Below are 25,672 nucleotides of genomic sequence, written 5' to 3'. Positions count from 1 at the left end.
TCTCACCTCGGCCTTCGCCTCTGTCTTGAACTTCCTTCTTATTCTCCAGGAACATTCTTCACATTTCTTAGAGCTTCCTTAGTTAATTTTTGATAATTTTTTTCTCTCTCTCTATTTTTAAAATGAAGCAAAGTATCATCAGAACTTGTTTCTGGCCTGTGCATGTCTATGGCTGAGTTAACAGGTTTTTTTTTAATCTGATGCCCAAGCACTCAGAATTTGGTTCACTCTGAAAATTTCCCTTTAGTCATTTGCTTAGCATTTCTACCTCTTCTCCTTAAACTCTAGGCTTTATTTTGAAAATATCGAGGCCGACGTTCGGCTCTTCAGGTGGGTGAATGTGGCTAAGTCCGCTGATGGGTAAGGCTTTCCTCTACTCTACTTGCTTTGACCACCTGTGACATCTCTAGAGGCCGCTGTCAGCAGAAATGGGGTTGCTGCTGTAGCTGTGTCTGCCTCCGGCTAGCCAGGTCCCTTCATTGGGAGGAAACTGTTCCGTTTCTGATAGGAGCGTGAGAGGAGGGTCTGGCATTCACTGCTGTTCCCTAGCAATCCACAGCAATGTCAATTTTCTCTCCTCTGTGCCCTGATGGCAATCTTTCCATTATCACAATCATCTCCTCCTCCTCTTCCCTTTCTCTTCTGCTTCTTTTTCTCTTCTTCCTCCTTTTCCTCCTGGTGACTTTATCAAAGCTTACCTTAAGTGTTTCTCACTATAAAGCCTTCGTATTTTTAGAATAAACTTCATTGAATCCTCCTCTGTGCTCCTACGCTTATCTCTCTGTTATAGCACTTATAATTTTGTATTATAGCTCTCTCTCTACCCTGCTCACCCGTGAGCTCATACAGGGTAAATGCAGGGTATTATTAATATCATTTCCCTTAAACGTAGCAGAGTATTCATGCTGAGCAGATAGAGCAGGTTGGTTAAAAGCACCGACTCTGGAATGAGCCTGCTGAGAGCCATATCTTGTCCCTGCCAGTTCTTAACTGTGTAATCTTGGGCAAATTGCTTAACTTCTCTGTGCCTCAGTTTTTTCATTTACAACCTGGAGATAATAATAATGATGCTTAGAACAGTTCCTGCCCTACAACATGGCCAGTTAAATGTTTGCTACTGTGTGTTAAATTCAGTTTAATAGAATCATTATAATCAAGTTCACCAGTCATGTATTTAGTGAAGGTGTGTATGTTGTACATCGATGGTCATTACACCTAGAATAGGGCCAAGTATATAGGCATTCAATCAATATTTTTGAGTGAATGCATGAATGTGCTGGGCATTATAGACACAAAGAAATATAAGTCCTTATTTCTTTCTTTCAGATTTCACAGACTGATTGGGAATACAAAAAGGAGATAAGATAATATTTGAGTGCTACATGAATGCACCATTCATCTGTCTATGGACATTTGGGTTGCTTCTACCTCTTGGCTCTTGTGGGGAATGCAGCTATGGACATGGGTATGCAAATATCTCTGTGAGACCCTGCTTTCAGTTCCTTTGGATGTATACATAGAGTGGGATTGTTGGATCATATGGTAATTCTATTTTTAGTTTTTTGATGAATTGCCATACTGTTTTTCATAGCAGTTGCACCATTTTGTAATCCCACCAAGAGTGGACAAAGGAGAAGTCATTCATTTTTCAGCTGATTTTAAGGGAACATAAATTAGCTAGTTGTTTGTCTCTAATGTTACCATGTACTTCCAGTATGTTTACGCCTTTAAAAGGTGTGTTCCTGGTAGGAAAGTATTAAACCACACTTTTTCATCTTTGTACATTTGTAAGAATTGCATAAACCAAGATGATTCTCAAAGAAAATGACTTTGTATTTTTTTAAGTCAAACTTTTGTAACCTGTAGTGTGCATATTTAAAATGAAGGTGGTTTATTTCCTTCTGGATTCTCTGGACTCTCTGTTAGCATCTTCCTAAACTCACTGAATAATCAAGTAATTCTCAGTCAGTGACTCCTATTTCCTGATTTAGGTTTTTCATTGTTTTCTGAACATTCCTATCTATGTATTTCGCTTCTTTTTAGACATATCCCATTAGGATAATCACGAACAAATTACAACTTGAATGCCACCTGCCTGTGCTTCCTTTTTCAAACAGTGGAAGTGCTGAAGTTAATCAAACTTGTGGACCTCAAAATACAAGTAGATCAATCACTCTTGTTACTGATGGGCTATTGGCTAGTTCTTTATTACTCCAGGAAAACATGATTCAGTTCAACAAAAATATATCATCTCAATGAAAAGAGAACAATGAGTACCTCTTCCTCTTTTTTTTCTCTTGAGAAGTATGTAGCCCCAATATTTGATTGATTTATTTTTTTGTCTTTTTAAGTTTGTGAGGTTTGTATTATTTTAGACAGAGGCCACGAAGAAGGATGATTGTTTAAAATTATCCCTGTAACAGCTATAAGAGGTTCCAATAATTTTATTAAATGGTTCATGATTGTTTTTGTGTTTTATAACAAACGTTATGTATTTTAATACAGAGGTAAACTTTTTACTATCTCAAGTTTATTTTTTCATCAAAAAGTCCTCTAGCTACCAGATAACATGACCAGATTACCTTTGATATGGTGGTTAAACTGAAGTGCTATATGCAATATAAATGAATCTGGTTGAGGAAGACTCAAGGTGAGGAAAGATACAAATTTGGGTGATTATATGCGTTTGATTTTAAGTTTTACTTTGATTAAAAATATTATTAGAGAAAACATAATGTGTGGCAGCTCTTTTCTATATCAAACTTGGATTTAGATGAGGAGCCGGTAGACTAGGTCAAGGATACAGATTCTGGAGTCAGAGCATTTGGTGCCAATCCAGTCTCTGCCACTTGTGAGCTGGGTGACACTGGGCAAGCTACTCAGAGCCTCTCATTCTCATGTGTGAACTAGAGTTAATAACTGGTTGTTGTGGTGTTTAAATGAGTTAATATATGTAACTTGCTAGATCTATGCCTGTTATGGAGGAAGTGCTATGTAAGATTTTGCTACTGTTTCTCTAGCATCGGCCGTGAATCCTTAGGTTGTTCTACCTACTTCATATTATCTCAGGCATCAGTGTTGTTGTCATCTGCAAAAAAATAGGTTTTTCTGTTTTAGTGAGTGGTTTTAAAATGTGGACTAACCAAAGGTCTAAAATTCCCTTTCCTTTTAGTCACTTAGTAGTGCATAAATGGAAAGAGTGATGGATGGAACGTTTTGTACCCCGAAAGCTCTTAGACTCTGGCTGTATCAAAAGAGTCAATGAGTGCATCACAAATATATTCTGGGTGACTGTAAGAGTCTTTAATGCCTGAATCATTGACGATGCAGATGTGCTCCAGGACGCAAACCCCTAGTAAATTGTTTCTTTTACTACAGAAATATTTCTGAGCCCAGAAATAGAACCCAGACTACTATTCACGACTATAGACTTTTAATTTTAAAAGTAGTTGCTGTTTTTCTTTTCTGTGTTTTGTTGTATATATATTATCTCACCTGGTCTTTACAATCATCATTTTTGAGGACGAGTATGAAGAGCCAATGTGATAACGTATGTGATAGTGCTTTAAAAACTTTTCCACAGCTTTATTGAGATATAGTCCACATAAATAAAATTCACCTATTTAAAGGGTATACAGGGCTTCCCTGGTGGCGCAGTGGTTGAGAATCTGCCTGCCAAGGCAGGGGACACGGGTTCGAGCCCTGGTCTGGGAAGATCCCACATGCCGCGGAGCAACTGGGCCCGTGAGCCACAACTACTGAGCCTGTGCGTCTGGAGCCTGTGCTCCGCAACAAGAGAGGCCGCAATAGTGAGAGGCCCGCGCACCGCGATGAAGAGTGGCCCCCGCTTGCCGCAACTAGAGAAAGCCCTCGCACAGAAACGAAGACCCAACAAGCCATAAATAAATAAATAAAATTAAAGTGTATACAGTTCAGGAGTTTTTATTTATTTTTAGTTTTATTTACTTATTTCTTTTTAAACATTTATTTATTTTATTTTTGGCTGCGTTTGGTCTTCACTGCTGCACGCGGGCTTTCTCTAGTTGCGGTGAGCGGGGGCTACTCTTCGTTGCAGTGCACGGGCTTCTCATTGCGGTGGCTTCTCTTGTTGCAGAGCACGGGGTCCAGGCGTGTGGGCTTCAGTAGTTGTGGCACAGGGGCTCAGTAGTTATGGTTTGTGGGCTCTAGAGTGCAGGCTCAGTAGTTGTGGCGCACGGGCTTAGTTGCTCTGTGGCATGTGGGATCTTCCTGGACCAGGGCTTGAACCCGTGTCCCCTGCACTGACAGGCAGATTCTTAACCACTGTGCCACCAGGGAAGCCCAGGAGTTTTTCGTATATTCAATGTATTATGCAACTATTACCAATCTAATTTTAGACCATTCTCAATTCCTGTATGTCTCTATGGAGTCCCATTCCAGACATTTTATATAAATGAAACAATACAATATCTGGTCTTTTGTATCTTATTTCACTTAGCATAATGTTTTCAAGGGTCATTCATAGTGTAGCATGTATCAGTACTTCATTCTTTTTATTGCCAAATAATATTCCATTCTATGCATATAGTACATTTTGTTTTTCCCCTCATCAGTTGATAGACATTAGGGTTTCCACTTTCTGGCTATTGTAAATAATGCTGCTATGAACGTTTGTATACAAGTTTTTTGTGTGGACATATGTTTTTGATTCTCCTGGGTATATACCTAGGAATGGAGTTGCTGAGTCATATGGTAACTCTATGCTTAGCATTTTAAGGAACTGCCAAATGGTTGCAGAATTTTACATTCTTATTGTATGAGGGTTCCAATTTCTCCACATCCTGACCAACATTTGTTATAATCTATATTTTTGATTTTAGCCATCACAACTGATAAGAGGTGGTAAAAATATTTTTTTAATTGAGAAAAGTATTGGGACAGGGGGCGAGGAGGAGGTGCTATAGGTTTCTTCTCTTCATCTCCTTCCCAGATCTGGGTCAATGTTCCCCAACAACACTGACGAGCGTAGAGCCTTCAGTCTTCTGGGTGGCCTTGACCTACTTCCAGGTATTTTAAAAGGTGTATTTTGTAGTTTTCCTTTAGAACCAGGAGAATGATGTCTCCGATGAAGAACATTTTCTGGGTTTCCACTGAAAAAATTTTTCATGAGCAGCTACAATTTTACCAAGCTTTCCAAAGTGCTTTTCCTTCAGAGTAAGAGACAACCCTGTTACCTCCTTGAAGTAGAAGCCCCTTCCTTTGGAACGCTAACCCTAAAACCAGACCCTCTCTGACAGGTGTTTTATTTTGGCAACAAATGAGGAGCTATGGGATTTGAGAAGTCATTGCTAAGCAGGTCAGCTTTGTTCAGAAATCAGGTCTAATTTTACGACTTTTTTTTTTTTTTAATCACATTCTCTCAACTGGAAATCAAAAGTCAGGGTTCAGATTGTTCATCCTGCCTCTAGGCAGGATGGAACCCAAGATTTGTTCCAGGAGTCCAAGATGCATTTGAGGAGAAACCTGGAAAACTAACCCAAGTGGAGAAAAAAAAATGATTCTATTGATATGTGAAAAGCAATAGTAACAGGCAATCTTGATGCACTGCAATCTATGTAGTATAAATGGTCTCATCACCAGTCTTCAGACACTTAAAACAGTGTCCAATAGGTAAGTTAGGTGTTTAAGGAAGCACGGTAATCTGCTATGTGTCAACATTAATGGGCTCAATTTTTGGCTGACCCTGACTTCGCCATATGACCTTGGGCAAATTTGCCTGAAATGGATGATATTAACTTCTTTAGGGAAAGGGTTGGAATTTCTTGTGAGTCATGATCTATGGGGTCCCAGCTATGAAACAGGAAGAAGCATATGCTGATTTGTATAATATTTATATGTATTTGGTCCATAATCATACTGGCCATTTGAGAGTTACATTTTGATTATTTTCAAGTCATTACTTCTGGATTTTTCTCTCTTCACTTGCTCTCAATAATTCCCTTCCAATAACTCAGCTTACCCCCATAGAATGTGTCTAATGCAGACAGTAAGACACAAAGAGTCCTGGAATAGGAATAAGAACAATGATGCACATAGGACATTTTTGTCTGAACTTGAATGTTTTATGAAATTATTGTTAGAGAGTAGAATTGGTAGAATCTACTGAAGCTGTAAATTTAGAAAAAAAAAGGAAAGCATTAATATTTAAACCAGGAGATTTATGTGGTACTCGTAAATGTGGTCCAATTTTTAACAAAGTAATTTTAGACTTCTCATAACAAACATCCTACAAAAACACAAATGATGATATGAGGCACAGATATAACTTAGTTCACAATATTTCCCCAAACTACAGTCTACCAGCCAGGCAGTACGGCACACTAGAGAGAAGGTAATTAAGAAAGTGCTAATAGCGTTTCCTTTTGTAGCCCACTCTACAAGGCATGGGGCTTGAAACAGCATATTATAACAGGGAGATACTTTACTGTAATAATGTTTTAATAGGAATGTTTAATATGCATTAAGAGGTCCTCATTTTCTGGCAGTGCCCTTGTAGGTGACTCTTTAAGATTTCTGTCTCTATGCGTTCTAACAAAGGAGTCGGCTCTGCACTTTGGTAGGCAGACTTTGCAGACGTGTAGCCTTGGTAAAAGAGAGGTGGATGGTGTATGTGTGCCCAGTGTGTTGGTGAAGAAGCACTACGGCAACAGTAGCTTTTAGCAGCTACCAGATTTGCTAAAAGCAGCCATGTCCAATTAGCAGTAAGTGCCATGCATCTGCAGTTACTAGGAATTCAACCTCTTTTGAGGCTGAATCTTAATGTAGCTTTATTTTTTTTTTTTACCAAAAATAACAAAAACCTTATACTCTGGGAGAATAAAGAAAAATCAGCCATGGCAAAATGGAAGCACTCTGAAATGTTTTTATTGATTTAGAATATAGAGGGAAATGTAGAGTTAATGACATTTTAAAAACTGCATTATTTCAAAGTACTATTTTACTACAGTTTACTTCCAAATTTTGAATTTCCTCTTCATATTAATATTGCAGTTGTTTCCTTAGAAATTTATAATATTGCTGTGGGTTCCCTATTCATGTTTCCATGACTTTCTGCAAAATATTGTTGCCAGGATAATAAAAATAACAGTTCCAAAGACATAGAAAAAAGACATAGAAAACAAAAAGATGTTCAATTTCTTTTCAAGGTGTCAAATTCACTGCAATGGAAAAGAATACAATATACTACTAAAATGTTATTTTAAACATATAGTACTTTTTTTTTTAATTTATGTTTTGGCTGCGTTGGGTCTTTGTTGCTGCACATGGGCTTTCTCTAGTTGCGGCTAGGGGGGCTACTCTTTGTTGCGGTGCGCAGGCTTCTCTTGTTGTGGCGTGCGGGCTCAGTAGTTGTGGCGCACGGGCTTAGTTGTTCCACAGCATGTGGGATCTTCCCGGAGGAGGGCTCGAACCCATGTCCCCTGAGTTGGCAGGTGGATTCTTAGCGGTTGGATTCTTAACCACTGCACCACCAGGGAAGCCCAAACATAGCACTTATTTAAAAATATTTTCAGCATTTATTTCCTTGAACATCTGATATCCCCCCATTTTTTTCCCTGAAAATGTTTGTTTACATTCAGAAAGTATTTCTGCAAGTTCTGGCAGTATAATATTTCTTCCTTGTCTTTCACTGCTTTCTCTTTTTTAAATGATATCATAGGAGAAAGACATCTGTTGAGTTAAGCATTTTCTGGAGCTGCTAGGTTCTAGTAAGACTAATGGACTAATAAAGTAATTACTTCATTGCAATTGGAGGGTATACCTTTCCTTTATTTTCCTAGTTCTTTTAAAAGTGCCAAGAACACCAAAATAATCAAATCTAATGTAGGACATGGTAACTTTTATTTGCTGCTTATATTCTGAGATTTACCATAATGAATAAATGAGAAACGTTAAAATTGCAGCTTTGAAACATACTTATGAACTACTTGACATCTTCAACTGTTTATGTGTTTTAAGAGTTAGGATTGTGATATCATGGCAAGAAGATCCTATGGACTATTTTGGTTTGTACTGCCAACCGTTCAGAATGAGGCAATTTCTATATATACAAACCAGTTTGGAAAGTTATGCAAATAGGAAGTTATTCTCGAAATCGGTTGAGTGAATTTTAATACGTTAGTTGCTGACCAATATCATTAGTTGAGGTGCATAGATATTGCCATGGTGTTTATTTATTAAATGTGTACAATTATTTAGTGTGCATACGTTTGGCTGGACTTTATCCACATGGAATTTCGAAATCTTGCAGTTTCTGATTTAACCTGTTTCCGTGGAAAATAATGGAAGCACATGGTCAGTTAATCCCACCTCCTCCAGCTTCTTCTCTCTTTTCCTCTTAGGTATCTTTGCCCTTGCCTGCCTTTCCTTTTGCTCACCTGTTCTTCGAATCCATCATATTTTGTCAGTGACATCAAATCTGCTGCTCTGGGAATATGTAGAATTTTATGATGCTCAAGATCAGATTGATTGTGATAATGCAGAGGCATCAGCTATTGCAAGGGGATGAGAAAGGGGAGTGGTCTGAGATGCTCACACAAACAGAGAAAACCTTCAGAATTAGCTGGAAGGAGAGAGACAAGGGGAAAAAAATCCCTCAAATCAAAATAGTTAAAGGAAATATACATTTTTGCATTCCAGGTATGATTTAGAAAAAAAAAAGTCTAATTTTAATTAAGAAAGAAAATCGTCTGTGATTTCCGAAGTCTAAGAAGCAAAAAAGTATCTGTACTTCATGTGAAATTAAACCAGCCATTGTGAGCTAAGCAGTGATACTATTAAGTCTGACTGTCATTATAGAGAGAATAAAACTCTCTCTCCTTCTCAAGTAATATTTATGAAACAAAGGACCACTGAAGATGATAAAGGTTTTCCCCCTGAGATCTAATTATTTAGCCAAAAACTTGATCGATTTCTTTTGTTCAGGCTAGTGGGCCATATTACAACAGCACTCAGTCCTCGTTGCCCTGACTTGGCAGAATCGCTAAACCCAGTATCCATTTTCAGCCATTATTTGATTTGACCTGCCTGTCAGCCAAACTTGACCCAGTCGATCACTCCCTTCATCTGGAGACTTCCCTTCACTCCAACATACTCTGCTCTCCGGGTTTTTCTCTATCTAAACTGGCCACTCTTTCTGTCTCTTTGGCTCGTTGCTCCTGATTTCCAGTCTCTCAAAGTAGGAGCTCCCCAGGATCTGGTCCTTGGACTTCTTCTTTTCTTGGTCTCAGTCACATCTGGTGTCATGGCTTTATATACCATCTATCACCCTCTCTCTCCTTGAACTCTAGATTTGTCCCTGCCTACTTGACCTCTCCACCTGGATGCCTAAGAGGTTTCTTAAACTTATCATGTCAGCAAACAAATATGCCATCTTAACTTATGGCAAATCCTTCCTTCTGATTCTCATGCCAAATACCATGGAGTAATTCTAAACTCCTCTCTTCCATGCTCTCAATCTAAACACCTGAGAATCCTGTTGGCTTTAGAATAAAAAATACATCAGAAATGTAACTACTTCCTATCACTTCCATCCCCATTGCCCTGGTCCTAGCTACCACTATTTCTTGTCTGGAGAGTTGTAGCAGCCTGGTAACTCGTTTCCCTGCTTCTGCCTTTTTTGGTCATGATCAGTCAGTTCTAGCACTTAAAATGGAAGTCACATAATGTCATGACTTTGTTCAAAATCTCCCAATAATTTCCACTTTCACCCAGTAAAAGCCAACCCTGTCTCCCACCCCTTCTTACCTCTTTGCTTTACTGCTTACTCTTACTTATTCTGCTGCAGACACACTGGCGTCCCTAGTACTCCTTGAAGCACTGGACATGCCTCTGATCTAGAACTTTCACATTTGCTCAGACACATGGCTTGTCCTTCATTTTTTTGAGGTCATTTTTCAAATTTCACTTGGGGCAAGGCCTTCCCTGACCACCATATTTGACATTGCAGCCCTCTCCAACTTTCCCCCTCTTCCCTGAATATACTACACTCCCTTCCTTGCTTCATTTTCTCTCTTTATCACCTTCGAACCTATTGTGTACTTTACTGATTTATTTTTCCTTCTCCCTGCACTGGACTATAAGTTCTGGGAGGGCAGAGTTCTGTGTTTTGTCCATTGCTGTATCCCCAGTACTTAGAACAGTGTCTGACACATAGTAGGCATTCAACTGATGTGTTTTGAAAGAATTGAGAGTAATAAATTATGATTGGTCAAAATCAACTAGGTGATCTCATAGTTTATCGTGCCTTGATTGGCGGAGAAGGGAAATACGTGCGTGGTGGGTGGGTGGAGGAGCTGCATGGAGCCATGCTTGGCATCAGGGTGAGAGTTCACATCAAAATGATCTAACCTCCCTATGTGGTGGGTCCTATTATCCCCTCCTGAGTCAAATCAAAATGGCTCGACTATGCCTTTTACTAGTGCTGAGGCTATTTTAGCATTCCACTAAAAACAATTTAAAATACAAAAACAAGGCTGTACTACTTTAACTCTGACCTTAGAAGACTCTCAGTTTTATAACAGTTTAGAGAAAATGTGGAAAGGTTGAATATGTTTGCTGGCCTCAATCTTTTTATTACTCATCTCTATAAAGAGGCTTTTAGGGACATATTAAAAAGTTTCCATCTCTCTTGTCTCTTGCTTTCCTTCTCATCTTTCTTCATTGCACCCAAATGGTCAAAAGCAAGACCCTGAGAGTCTGGAGGAAATGTGTTATGGTCAGAGCAGACTCGGGTGGAGCTGGCCTAGAACCTTGGATCCTGCCCTCAGATCGGCTACTCAAGTTATAGCTCTCGAACAGAGTGAGCTCATGCGTGTTCCCTATTACCAAGAACTCACTAAGCTGTTGTTTCCCTCAGAAGGAGAAGTTCTCATTTGGAAGCTTTATGTGTTTGCGTCTTCTCCCACGTGTTTCTCTGTGTCTGACTAGATCTAAGATGAAAGCTTTGGTTCTGAGATCAGGTGCCACACCAAGAGGCAAGAAAAGAGATAGCAGAGTGTGGTGTATTAAACTGAGAAAGTAGGTAGTTTTCTAGACAAACTGAAAGCCAGAAATGACATCATCTTGTAATAGCTTTCCTGTAATAAGGCAATGGTCTGAACTTGAGGAACCTGTTAAAGTCTGCTTCCAAACACAGAGGCCATTTCTAGGGCTAGATGTAGAGTGGTATGTACCCTCAGTTCTATTCTGAAACAAGGCAGTTTATAAACTATAAGGTAGCTGATAAAACCACAGGAATAGAAAGCTTTGCAAAATCTCCAAAAACACTGGGAGTTTTAAAGTTCAATGTTCATGCCATATGAATGCTTTTTAAAAATTTTTATTTTATTGAAGTTTAGTTGATTTCCAATGTTGTGTTAATTTCTGCCATACAGCAAAGTGATTCAGTTATACATATACATATACATTCTTTTTCATATTCTTTTCCATTATCGTTCATCACCGGATATTGAATATAGTTCCCTGTGCTATACAGTAGGACCTTGTTGTTTATCCATTCTGTATATAATAGTTTGCATCTGCTAATCCCAAACTCCCAATCCATCCTTCCCCCACCCCCTCCCCCTTGGAAGCCACAAGTCTGTTCTCTATGTCTGTGAGTCTGTTTCTGTTTCATAGGCAAGTAAATTTGTGTCATATTTTAGATTCTACATATAAGTGATACGGTATTTGTCTTTCTTTTTCTGACTTTCTTCACTTAGTGTGATAATCTCTAGTTCCATTCATGTTGCTGCAAGTGACATTATTTCATTCTTTTTATAGCTGAGTAGTATTCCATTTTATATATGTACCACGTCTTCTTTACCCATTCCTCTGTCGATGGACATTTAGGTTGTTTCCATTTCTTGGCTATTGTGAATAGTGCTGCTATGAGCATAGGGGTCATGCCATGTGATTTCTTGGTAGTTTCATGTCTTGGCTATTTAGCATTCTTTAGAGACACCTGCTTGATAAAAATAGAGCAGGAATTTTTGGCCAGTTTTGTTAGTTATGGGCTGGTTTGGTTTTTTTTCCTAATAGAAGTAGCAAAATACATGCTAAGAAGCAAACTACTTTCATGATTATAGATGCCTCACGGGGCCTTCTTTCATCGATGAAGCTTAAAATGCACTTATCTCTTCAGTTCTTTTTTATGCATTTATTTAAGTCTTCAACCTGTTTGTTCTTCATAAATTATTCCGTAATACTTGAACAGGAGCAATGATAATGGTGCATTTAGAATCATAAAATGACAGCAGGTTTGAGCTCCAGGGGACTTCAGAAAAAGCCTAGCCCAGTTGTTTATTTTACAGGAGAAGAGGAGGGAAGCCAGGTGGTGACTCGCCCAAGGTCTTACACTGAACTGCTGGCAGAGCTGGGCATTGTGAAAGCTGCCTCTCCTAATCTCTCAGCTGTTCTTCTTATTAAATCACAAAGAGGTTATTTCTCAAAATGAAGAAATAACATAAAGTTATTTCTCAAAGTAGCCTTTCTGTATTTTTTGGTCACGTGGGAAAATAAAAATTATTATGAACTTTGGAGTAACAACAACAACAATGACAACAACAAACTCATCAAGACATATTCTATGGTCTAGAGAACTCAAAACAAAACCAGAATATTCCTGTGACTTCCATTGCATGAGCCAATATGGTTCTGCTAATATATTAAAAAAACTGTGTTTATAAGTTAGATTCTTTTTATTGTATTTAAATATTCAAAGAATTTAAGCTATGTTAATATTTTCCTGGCACGCCCGGCCCTGCATGCCATACCGTGGAGTTTTGTGCTGCAGAACACCACCTGGTGGCTGATATATAGACAATGGATATCTTGGGACCCATTTTCATTTTTGATGAACATGGCACAGCGTGTGGCTCCACTTGGTAAATATTTCTGATGCTGTAAATCTGGTGCCATACCCAGGTAGAAATGGCCCTTACTCAGGGTCATTCTCAGTGAAGTACAGCCTCATTCCTCTCATCATCAGAATTTGGGTCCTTCTGGGACTTTTCTTTATCAGAACTGGAAAAAGTTGGTGGAAATCTGAAAGTTATAAAATCAGTAAAAACTTTAATCAAATGTGTCTGAATCCATGCTACAAATTAAGCCATGTAGAGTTTACAGAAAGCTTTAACTGAAGCGTACATGCCTATGTGTGAACAAGCTGTTATCAGGGTTCACCACATCATGTAAAATCTAGGTGAGTCTGGCACAACCCTCAATTTGTGAAGACCAATTTCTCTGTGCCTTCAATATACACGTATTCCCAGAAGACTTGTTTCATTACTTCATTCAATGCAGGTCATTTTACTGTCCTGCATGTCTTGTCCACTTTCCATACTGAGTGGAGTCTGAGGGGGAATTTATTCTCTTCCTTTGATTTCCACAAAAGACCACCCAGACAAGACCCTGTAGTTACTGCCAGATTTTACCAAAGAAGAAAGCGTTTACAGCACAACAAACAAGCATCTTGAAATAGAATATTAAATATCCCTCTTCTTAAAAATTTCTTGTCCAATTCAGACTTCAACATCCTTGCTGCTCTCAACTTTCCCGTCTTCTTTTCTCCTTTTTTCCATCTTGTAAACAATCCCAGCCTCTGTACTATTGCGTTTGGGGTTGCTGTCTTATGTAGAATATTCCAGCTCATCCTTTGGTTTGTTGTCTCCTTCCTGGTCTTACTTGAGTCTATGCATTAAAAAAAGCAAAACAAAGCAACTCAATATACCATTGAGTTATTTTTTTAAGTGAAGAAAATTTTCCCTCTGAAAGGTGCCACTTGTTAAGATTTTATAAATAAATATGTAAATAAGTTATTTTACACACACACATACACACACAAATACAATTAATATATAGCCCCCAAAACATCATAGTCTGGTGTTAATTCTAGTTGTTCTTCATTTAGGATTGGTGAATGTTTTGACTCCATGTGGCAAAGGGAAAATTACCTGCTGTATTTTAAATCTGGGTCCTCTTCTTTTAATTGCCTAACTTCTGCATCTTCAGTCAGTCTCCTTTTGGATTTCATTCACCTCAGATAAGTTTTTCCTTTTGTATGGGCTACTCTACTAATCATAGAGAAAATTCAGTTTGTCTGCAGTTGCTTAAGGGTCTGACCTCAATGTACTGTCTTCGGTGTATAGTTGTTGTTTTTTTTAATGGTGGATATACTTCATTATACATTTGTCAGCACCCACAGAACATACAACACAAAGAGTGAACTATAGTGTAAATTATAGACCTTAGTTAATAATAATTTTCAATGGTGGCTCATCAGTTATAATACATGTACCACAGAAATGCAAGATGTTAATAATAGGGGAAATTGGGATGGGGGGATATATGGTAACTGTGTACTTTCTGTTCAGTTTTTCTGTAAACCTAAAACTGCTCTAAAAATAAAGTCTATTAATTAAAAAGTCATTAAAGTAATCAAAATGCTACATTGGAAAATATTCACTAATGCAAAAGAAATGGGTGAAGAGTGGATCTCCACATTGGGTAAGAAATCTGAGATCCCGTGAAAACCTCAGCTAGTCTCACTCTGCAGGTCAGAAGATATGTATAATTATCATTGAGAAGGATGAGTACCACAAACAAATGGTCACCACTGTCCTTCTTAGTAACTGTTTCCTGCTGACGTTCTCTCTTTCTACCTGAGGAGTAACAGGTAGATTTCAGAAAATACCAGGTCACAGACTTCAGGTCATAATCATAGAAGAGAATAAGGGTTTTCAATATATAGTATCATGTCATTTACATATAGTGACAATTTTACCTCTTCCCTTCCAACTTGGATACTTTTTATTTCTTTTTCTTGTCTGATTGCTGTGGCTAGGAATTACAATACTATGTTGAATAGAAGTGGTGAAGGAGGGCATCCTTGTCTTGTTCCAGATTTCAGTGGGAAGGCTTTCCGCTTTTCACTGTTGAGTATTATATTGGCTGTGGGTTGGTCATAAATAGCTTTATTATGTTGAGATATGTGCCCTCTATACCCACTTTTTTTTTTTTACATTTATTCTTTTTTTTTTAATTGGGTTATAGTTGTTTTACAATGTTGTGTTAGTTTCTACTGTACAGCAAAGTGGAGTTCCCTGTGCTATACAGCAGGTTCTTATTAGTTATCTATTTTATACATATTAGTGTATATATGTTGATCCCAATCTCCCAATTCATCCCATCACCCCCCCACCCCACTTTCCCCCCTTGGTGTCCATATGTTTGTTCTCTACATCTGTGTCTCTATTTCTGCCCTGCAAACCAGTTCATCTGTACCATTTTTCTAGATTCCACATATATGTGCTAATATATGATATTTGTTTTTCTCTTTCTGACTTACTTCACTCTGTATGACAGTCTCTATGTCCATCCACATCTCTACAAATGACCCAACTTCATTCCTTTTTATGGCTGAGTAATATTCCATTGTATATATGTACCACATCTTCTTTACCCATTCATCTGTTGATGGGCATTTAGGTTGCTTCCATGACCTGGCTATTGTAAATAGTGCTGCAATGAACATTGGGGTCTTTTTGAATTATGGTTTTCTCTGGGTATATGCCCAGTAGTGGGATTGCTGGGTCATATGGTAGTTCTATTTCTAGTTTTTTAAAGGAACCTCCATACTGTTCTCCATAGTGGCTGTATCAGTTTACATTCCCACCAACAGTGCAAGAGCATGCCCTTTTCTCCACACCCTCTCCAGCATTTGTTGTTTGTAGATTTCTGATGATGCCCATTCTAACTGGTGTGAGGTGATAGCTCATTGTAGTTTTGATTTGCATTTCTCTAATAATTAGTGATGTTGAGCAGATTTTCATGTGCCTCTTGGCCATCTGTATGTCTTCTTTGGAGAAATGTCTATTTAGGTCTTCTGCCCATTTTTTGATTGGGTTGTTTGTTTTTTTGATATTGAGCTGCATGAGCTGCCTGTATATTTTGGAGATTAATCCTTTGTCAGTTGCTTCATTAGCAAATATTTTCTCCCATTCTGAGGGTTGTCTTTTCGTCTTGTTTATAGTTTCCTTTGCGGTGCAAAAGCTTTTAAGTTTCATTAGGTCTCACTTGTTTATTTTTGTTTTTATTTCCATTACTCTAGGAGGTGGGTCAAAAAAGATCTTGTTGTAATTTATGTCAAAGAGTGTTCTTCCTATGTTTTCCTCTAAGAGTTTTATAGTGTCCAGTCTTACATTTAGGTCTTTAATCCATTCTGAGTTTATTTTTGTGTATGGTGTTAGGGAGTGTTCTAATTTCATTATTTTACATGTAGCTGTCCGGTTTTCCCAGCACCACTTATTGAAGAGACGGTCTTTTCTCCATTGTATATCCTTGCCTCCTTTGTCATAGATTAGTTGACCATAAGTGTGTGGGTTTATCTCTGGGCTTTCTATCCTGTCGCATTGATCTATATTTCTGTTTTTGTGCCAGTACCATATTGTCTTGATTACAGTACCTTTGTAGTATAGTCTGAAGTCAGAAAGTCTGATTCATCCAGCTCCATTTTTTTCCCTCAAGATTGCTTTGGCTATTTGGGATCTTTTTTGCCTCCACACAAATTTTAAGATTTTTTGTTGTAGTTCTGTAAAAAATGCCACTGGTAATTTGATAGGGATGGCATTGAATCTGTAGATTGCTTTGGGTGGTATAATCATTTTCACAATATTTATTCTTCCAATCCAAGAACATGGTATATCTCTCCATCTGTTTGTGTCATCTTTTTGATTTCTTTCATCAGTGTCTTATAGTTTTCTGAGTACAGGTTTTTACCTCCTTAGGTAGGTTTATACCTAGGTATTTTATTCTTTTTGTTGCAATGGTGAATGGGATTGATTCCTTAATTTCTTTTTCTGATCTTCTGTTGTTAGTGTATAGGAATGCAAGAGATTTCTGTGCATTAATTTTGTATGCTGCAACTTTACTAAATTCATTGATTAGCTCTTGTAGTTTTCTGGTGGCATCTTTAGGATTTTCTACATATAATATCATGTCATCTGCAAACAGTGGCAGTTTTACTTCTTTTCCAATTTGTATTCCTTTTATTTCTTTTTCTTCTCTGATTGCTGTGGCTAGGACTTCCAAAACTATGTAGAATAATAGTGGTGAGAGTGGACATCCTTGTCTTGTTCCTGATCTTAGTGGAAATGCTTTCAGTTTTTCACCATTGAGAATGATGTTTGCTGTGGGTTTATCGTATATGGTCTTTATTATGTTGAGGTAGGTTCCCTCTATGCCCACTTTCTGGAAAGTTTTTTTATCATAAATCAGTGTTGAATTTTGTCAAAAGCTTTTTCTGCACCTATGGAGATGATCATATGGTTTTTATTCTTGAATTTGTTAATATGGTGTATCACATTGATTGATTTGCATATATTGAAGAATCCTTGCATCCCTGGGATAAATCCCACTTGATCATGGTGTATGATCCTTTTAATGTGTTGTTGGATTCTGTTTGCTAGTATTTTGTTGAGGATTTTTGCATTTATATTCATCAGGGATATTGGTCTGTAATTTTCTTTTTTTGTATTATCTTTGTCTGGTTTTGGTATCAGGGTGATTGTGGCCTTGTAGAATGAGTTTGGGAGTGTTCCTTCCTCTGCAATTTTTTGGAAGAGTTTGAGAAGGATGGGTGTTAGCTCTTCTCTAAATGTTTGATAGAATTCACCTGTGAAGCCATCTGGCCCTGGACTTTGTTTGTTGGAAGGTTTTGAATCACAGTTTCAATTACATTACTTGTGATTGGTCTGTTCATATTTTCTATTTCTTCCGGGTTCATTCTTGGGAGGTTTTACCTTTCTAATAATTTGTCCATTTCTTCCAGGTTGTCCATATTATTGGCATAGAGTTGCTTGTAGTAGTCTCTTATGATGCTTTGTATTTCTGCAGTGTCCATTGTAACTTCTCCTTTTGCATTTCTAGTTTTATTGACTTGAGTTCTCTCCCTCTTTTTCTTGATGAGTCTGGCTAAAAGTTTATCAATTTTGTTTATCTTCTCAAAGAACCAGCTTTTAGTTTTATTGATCTTTCTATTGTTTTCTTTGTTCCTATTTCATTTATTTCTGCTCTGATCTTTATGATTTCTTTTTTTCTACTAACTTTGGGTTTTGTGTTTTCTTCTTCCTCTAGTTCCTTTAGGTGTAAGATTAGATTGTTTATTTGAGATTTTTCTTGTGTCTTGAAGTAGGATTGTATTGCAATAAACTTCCCTCTTAGAACTGCTTTTGCTGCATCCCATAGGTTTTGGGTTATTGTGTTTTCCTTGTCATTTGTCTGTAGGTTTTTTTTTTTTTAAACATTTTATCAAGAAGGCACTTTTTAAAAATACAGCAGGTTTTTATTAGTCATCAATTTTATACACATCAGTGTATACATGTCAATCCCAATCTTCCAATTCATCACACCACCACCCCCACCCCCCCGTGGCTTTCCCCCTTTCGTGTCCGTATGTTTGTTCTCTACATCTGTGTCTCAATTTCTGCTCTCTCTAGGTATTTTTTGATTTCTTTTTTGATTTCTTCAGTGATCTCTTGGTTATTTAGTAGCATATTGTTTAGCCATCATGCGTTTGTGTTTTTTACCTTTTTTTTCCCCCTGTAATTGATTTCTAGTCTCATAGCGTTGTGGTTGGAAAAGATGCTTGATATCATTTCAGTTTTCTTAAATTTACTGAGGCTTGATTTGTGACCCAAGATGTGGAGAATGTTCCGTGTGCACTTGAGAAGAAAGTGTAATCTGCTGTTTTTGGATGGAATGTCCTATAAATATCAATTAAATCTATCTGGTCTATTGTGTCATTTTAAGCTTGTGTTTCTTTATTAATTTTCTGTCTGGATGATCTGTCCATTGGTGTAAGTGAGGTGTTAAAGTCCCCCACTATTATTGTGTTACTGTCAATTTCCTCTTTTATAGCTGTTAGCATTTGCCTTATGTATTGAGATGCTCCTATGTTGGGTGCATATATATTTGCAATTGTTATATCTTCTTCTTGGATTGATCCCTTGATCATTATGTAGTGTCCTTCCTTGTCTCTTATAATAGTCTTTATTTTAAAGTCTACTTTATCTGCTATGAGTATTGCTACTCCAGCTTTCTTTTGATTTCCATTTGCATAGAATATCTTTTTCCGTCCTCTCAGTTTCAGTCTGTATGTGTCCCTAGGTCTGAAGTGGGTCTCTTGTAGACAGCATATATATATATATATATATATATATATATATATATATATATATATATGGGTCTTGTTTTTGCATTCATTCAGCCAGTCTATGTCTTTTGGTTGGAGCATTTAATCCATTCACATTTAATGTAGTTAGCAATATGTATGTTCCTATTACCATTTTCTTAATTGTTTTGGGTTGTTTTTGTAGGTCCTTTTCTCTCTTGTGTTTCCCACTTGGAGAAGTTCCTTTAGCTTTTGTTGTAGAGCTAGTTTGGTGGTGCTGAATTCACTTAGCTTTTGCTTGTTTGTAAAGCTTTTGATTTCTGTGTCAAATCTGAATGAGATCCTTGCTGGGTAGAGTATTCTTGGTTGTAGGTTCTTCCCTTTCATCACTTTAAGTATATCATGCCACTCCCTTCTGGCTTGCAGAGTTTCTGCTGAGAAATCAGCTGTTAACCTTATGGGAGTTTCCTTGTATGTTTTTTGTCATTTTTCCCTTGTTGCTTTTCATAATTTTTCTTTGTCTTTAAGTTTTGTTGATTTGATTACTATGTGTCTCAGCATGTTTCTCCTTGGGTTTGTCCTGTATGGGACTCTCTGAGCTTTCTGGACTTAGGTGGCTATTTCCTTTCCCATGTTAGGGAAATTTTTGTCTATAATCTCTTCAAATATTTTCTCAGGTCCTTTCTCTTTTTTCCTTCGGGAACCCCTATAATGCAAATGTTGGTGTGTTTAATGTTGTCCCAGAGGTCTCTTAGGCTATCTTCATTTCTTTTCAATCTTTTATCTTTATTCTGTTCCACGGCAGTGATTTCCACCATTCTGTCTTCCCAGTCCCTTATCCGTTCTTCTGCCTCAGTTATTCTGCTATTGATTCCTTCTAGTGTATTTTTCATTTCAGTTATTGTATTATTCATCTCTGTTTGTTTGTTCTTTAATTCTTCTAGGTCTTTGTTAAACATTTCTTGCATCTTCTTGATCTTTGCCTCCATTCTTTGTCCGAGGTCCTGGATCATCTTCACTGTCATTATTCTGAATTCTTTTTCTGGAAGTTTGCCTCTCTTCACTTCGTTTAGTTGTTTTTCTGGGGTTTTATCTTGTTCCTTCATCTGGGATATAGTCCTCTGCCTTTTCATTTTGTCTGTCTTTCTGTGATTGTGGTTTTTATTCCACAGGCTGCAGGATTATAGTTCTTCTTGCTTCTGCTGTCTGCCCTCTGGTGGATCTGGTGTATAGTTCTAGCTATTACTTTTTTTATTATATAAGTTTCAGGTGTACAGCATTATAATTTGATATCTGTATACATGACAAAGTGTCACCACCACAAGTCTAGTTACTATCCATCACCATACAGTTGACTCTGTTCACCCATTTCACCCACTCCACAACTTTCTTCCTCTTCGGTAATCACTAATCTGTTCTCTGTGTCTACGAGTTTGTTTTTGCTTTATTTTGTTTTGTTTTTCTAAATTCCACATGTGAGTGAAATCATGCGTTGTTTGTCTTTCTCTGTTGACTTATTCACTTAACATAATACCTTCAGGATCCCTCTGTGTTGTCACAAATGGCAAGGTTTCACTTTTTTATGGCAGAATAGTATCTATGTATGTATGTGTGTATGTATGTAGGTATGTATCTATCTATCTATCTCACATCTTCTTTATCCATTCATCCATTGATGGACACATGTTGTTTCCATATCTGGGCTATTGTAGATCATGCTGCAGTGAGCATCAGGTGAACATATCTTTTCAAATTATTGTTTTTGTGTTCTTTGGATAAATACTCAGAGTGAAATAGATGGATTATATGGTAGTTCTATTCTTAATTTTTGAGGAATCTCCATACTGTTTTCCACAGTTACTGCACCAATTTACAGTCCTGCTAACAGTGTACAAGTGTTCCCTTTTCTCTACATCCTCTCCAAAACTTGTTATTTCTTGTCTTTTCAATAATAGCTATTCTAACAGGTGTGAGGTGATATCTCATTGTGGTTTTGATTTGCATTTCCATGATGATTAGTGATGTTGAGCATCTTTTCATGTGCCTGTTGGTCTTGTTTGGAAAAATATCTATTCAGATCCTTGACCCATTTTTTAATCAGGTTTTTGTTGTTGTTGTTGCTCTTGTTGAGTTGTATAAGTTCTTTATATATTTTGGATATTAATCCCTTATCAGATATATGATTTGCAAATATTTTCTCCCATTCAGTATGTTGCTTTTTCATTTTGATGATGGCATCCTTCACTGTGCAGAAGCTTTTTAGTTTGAGGTAGCCTCATTTGTTTATTTTTGCTTTTGTTTCCCTTGCCTGTGGAGCCAGATCCATAAAATATCACTAAGACTGATACCAATGAAGTTATTGCCTATGTTTTCTTTTAGGAATTTTATGGTTTTGGGTCTTACATTCAAGTCATTGATCTATTTCGAGTTAACTTTGGTGTATGGTGTATGATAGTGGTCTAGTGTCATTTTTTGCATGTGGCTGTCCAGTTTTCCTAACATGTTTAATTGAAGAGACTATTCTTTCTCTATTGTATGTTCTTTGCTCCTTTGTTGTAAATAAATTGTCCATATATGTGTGGACTTATTTCTGCGCTCTCTATTCTGTTCCATTGATCTGTGTGTCTGTTTTGAGCCAATACCATACTGTTCTGATTACTATAGCTTTGTAGTATAGTTTAAAATCAGGATGTATGATACCTAGCTTTATTCTTCTTTCTAGAGATTGTTTTGGCTATATGAAGTCATTTGTGGTTCCATATAGATTTTAGAATTATTCATTCTAGTTCTGTGAAATATACCTTTTAAATTTTAATAGGAATTACATTGAATTTGTAGATTGATTTGCATAGTATAGGCATTTTAACAATATGAATTCTTCCAATCCATGAATATGAAATTTCTTTCCATTTATTTGTGTCTTCTTCAGTTTCTTTCATCAGTGTCCTCTCGTTTCAGTGCGCAAGTCTTTTACCTCCTTGGTTAAATTTATTCCTAAGTATTTTATTCTTTCTGATGCAATTGTAAATGGGATGGTTTTCTTAATTTCTCTTTCTGATAGTTTATTATTAGTGTATAGAAACACCATGGATTTCTTTATATTGACTTTTTTTTTTTTTTTAAACATCTTTATTGGAGTACAATTGCTTTACAATGGTGTGCCAGTCTCTGCTCCACAACAAAGTGAATCAGTCATACATATACATACGCTCCCACATCTTATACATTCCCACATCTTATATTGACTTTGTATCCTGTGACATTACTGAATTCATTTATTAGTTCTAACAATATTTTATGGTGTCTTCAGGGTTTTCTGTATATAGCATCATGTCATCTGCAAATAGTGGACCCCAGACCAATTAAATCACGATCTCTGAGGTGGTAATCAGATCTTAATAGTTTTTAAAGTTCCCAAGGTTCTTCTAATGAGCAGTCATTATTGACAACCACTTCTAAGGTGTCTTCCAGGTCAAAAATGACTATGATTCTAACTTAAATGAATAAGAAACAAATTTGTCATAAAGACTCTATTTTCTACTCTTCCATGCATGGGTTTATTCCTCCAGAAATAGTCATTTCTTTACTAAGGTGTATACTTATCTTTGGAGCATCTGTTGGGACACATGCTGTGCAGCTTGTAGCAAAACAGCATGGTGTGTGCTGAAATATTGCTTTGGATTTTATAGATTATCTTATAAATTAGTTTCGCTGATATGTTATTTGATTTTTGGTGAGTAGTGTGGATGTCTTTCTTTGCAATCCAGGGGGTTGCTATCACTTTTTTTTTTTAAACTCGTGAATTCTACTAATTGATTTTTAAAATTAAAAAAAAATTGTATAACCATTTAAAGTTTTTTTATTTTTAAAAATATTTATTTATTTATTGGCTGTGTCGGGTCTTAGATGCAGCACGTGGGATCGTTTGTTGTGGTGCACAGGCTCTTTGTTGCGGTGCATGGGCTTCTCTCTAGTTGTGGCATGCAGGCTCCAGAGCGTGTGGGCTCTGTGGTGCAGCATGCAGGCTCTCTAGTTGTGGCATGCAGGCTCAGTAGTTGTGACATGTGGCCTTAGTCGCCCCACGGCATGTGGTTCCCTGACCAGGGATCAAACCCATGTCTCCTGCATTGGAAGGTGAATTCTTAACCACTGGACCACCAGGGAAGTCCCTGTAACCATTTTTTAAATTGAAGTATAGTTAATTTAAACGTGTTAGTTTCAGGTGTACAACAAAGTGATTCAATTATACATATATATGTATACATTATATACGTATGTATATTCTTTTTCAGATTCTTTTCTGTTATAGGTTATTACAAGATACTGAACATATCTTGTATATATTGAACATATCCCATGCTATATAGTAGGTCCTTGTTGTCTATCTATTTTACATATGATAGTGTGTATATGTTAATCCCAGACTCCTAATTTATCTCCCCCACCCCCTTTCCCCTATGGTAAGTTTGTTTTCTATGTCTGTGAGTCTATTTCTGTTTTGTAAATAAGTTCATTTGTATCAGTTTTTTAGACTCCACATATAAGTGATATCATATAATATTTGTCTTTCTCTGCCTGAGTTACTTCACTTTATATGATAATCTCTAGGTCCATCCATGTTGCTGCAAATGGACTATCACTTTTAAAGGGTGATAAATCTCCTTAAAACCCCAGCTCTCCCATTTACAAGTTCTATAACCTTGGACTCATTTCCTCACTTCTCTGTGCCACAGGTTTCTCTGTAATGGGGATAATTATAAAACTTATTTCATAGGGTTTTGAGAATCATACTGGTAAAGTTATTTTACATAATTAGCACTCAAAAATGACCACTAATAATCTAGTATCTGAATACATATTTTAAAATGTATTTGAATATATTTCAAAATGTTATTATATATAAAGATATGTAAATGTTATTTTACTATATTAAAATGGATAAGTTTAAAATACATAACAAATATATATGTTAATATGTTAAAATGTTTAACATGTGTTTAGATTTTTCTGTGTATTTCTAAAAGCAGTTTATTTCCTTAAGTGTTATATAATACTTATAAAACATATTTATGTAATTTCCAAATAATAATCTCTGTAGCTCCTGGAAAAGTAGGGCTGTGTCTGATATTCTTTTGCATCTCCCTTAGTTTCCAGCGCTCTGAGAACCACTCAGAGTCACTATTTCATATGCAGAAATCTTTAGGTACACGTCTTCCATTATTTCTACACATTCTCTCCACCTTGCTACATTCTTCAGTGGCGTAAACATATTCCCTCTCCTCCCACAATGAAAAGAAATATGCATATTGAGCAATTCCAACACCCAACAGCAAAAATTACTAGTCAGTGTTGAAAACAAAAATAAGTTTTGTTTTTGTGTGTGTGGTTGTTGTTGTGTGCCTGTTGCTTTTTGGTGTGTGTGTGTGTGTTTCTTTTCTTCCAATAAGTTTGTCCTCTGTTTCATTTCTTCCATCAATTTCCAGCATTCTATCTACAGACTATATATTTCAAGGACCCTACCCCCAGCAATTTCCCACTGTCCTTCATTCATTCTCAAGGGCAGTGGGGATGGTGCCAGTCAGGGGCTAGTGACAGGATAGTGTTATCTACTGTGTTGGAGGAGCTAAGAACTGATTAAGATTCTCCAATGCAGAGAAAGACATGGGCATCCAGTCTTGAAAACAGTTTGTTGTTGGTTGCTATGGCAGAAGAGAGGTGAATTAGCTTGAAGAAGGCCAAAGAAATTACCCAAAGCTTCCACATATAAGCGATATCATATCATATTTGTCTTTCTCTGTCTGACAAATGAACTTATCTACAAAACAGAATTAGAGTTACAGATCTAGAAAGCAAAGTCACAGCTACCAGGGGGTAAGCGGGGGGAGGGATGAATTGGAAGATTGGATTGCCATATACACACTGCTATATATTAAATAGATAACTAATAAGGACCTACTGTATAGCACAGGGAACTCTGCTCCATACTCTGTAATGGCCTATATAGGAAAAGAATCTAAAAAAGAGTGGATAGATGTATAGGTATAACTGATTCACTTTGCTGGGCACCTGAAACTAACACAACCTTGTAGATCAACTACACTCCAATAAAAATTAAAAGAAAAATAAAAACATGAAATTACCCGAAGCTCAGGTGCCTTTCTAAGACACACCAACCTTCATTCACTCACAAATTCGGCTATCAGGTGATAAGAAGGCAAAAATGGATATCATCTCCGGTTCTGACTTCAAGGAACTCACAGCCGATGGGGGCCTTGGGGGATGGACAGAGGATTAAAATACAGTGTTAACAACTGACCTCAGCCTGGGGGAATGAGTAAAGAATTTGGAAGGGAAATGATGCCTGAAAGATTAACATAAATCAGGCCAGTTAAGGGAGCGGGAAGGAGAAAGGTGGCTGTGTGGTAAATGAAAGAGGCTAGAAAATGCAGGAAACACAGGCAGTGGGGTATTGCTGGAGCATAAACT

At 37.1% G+C, this 25,672-nt stretch overlaps 1 long non-coding RNA gene across 1 annotated transcript in view; it reads left to right on the top strand.

Moving 5' to 3' along the window:
- Nucleotides 1-12,629, top strand: part of LOC309667417 — an 82,220-nt gene extending 69,591 nt beyond the window's left edge. The window contains exon 3 of the long non-coding RNA XR_014267760.1: nt 1,327-12,629. This is a non-coding gene — a long non-coding RNA (uncharacterized lncRNA). The remainder of the gene's footprint in view (nt 1-1,326) is intronic.
- Nucleotides 12,630-25,672: the final 13,043 nt, after the last annotated feature.

This window comes from Balaenoptera physalus, assembly GCF_965194825.1.
Source record: "Balaenoptera physalus genome assembly, chromosome: 9".
Lineage (NCBI taxonomy): Eukaryota > Metazoa > Chordata > Mammalia > Artiodactyla > Balaenopteridae > Balaenoptera > Balaenoptera physalus.
Note: the sequence above shows the minus strand (reverse complement) of the source record. Positions and strands in the feature narration are given on the sequence as shown.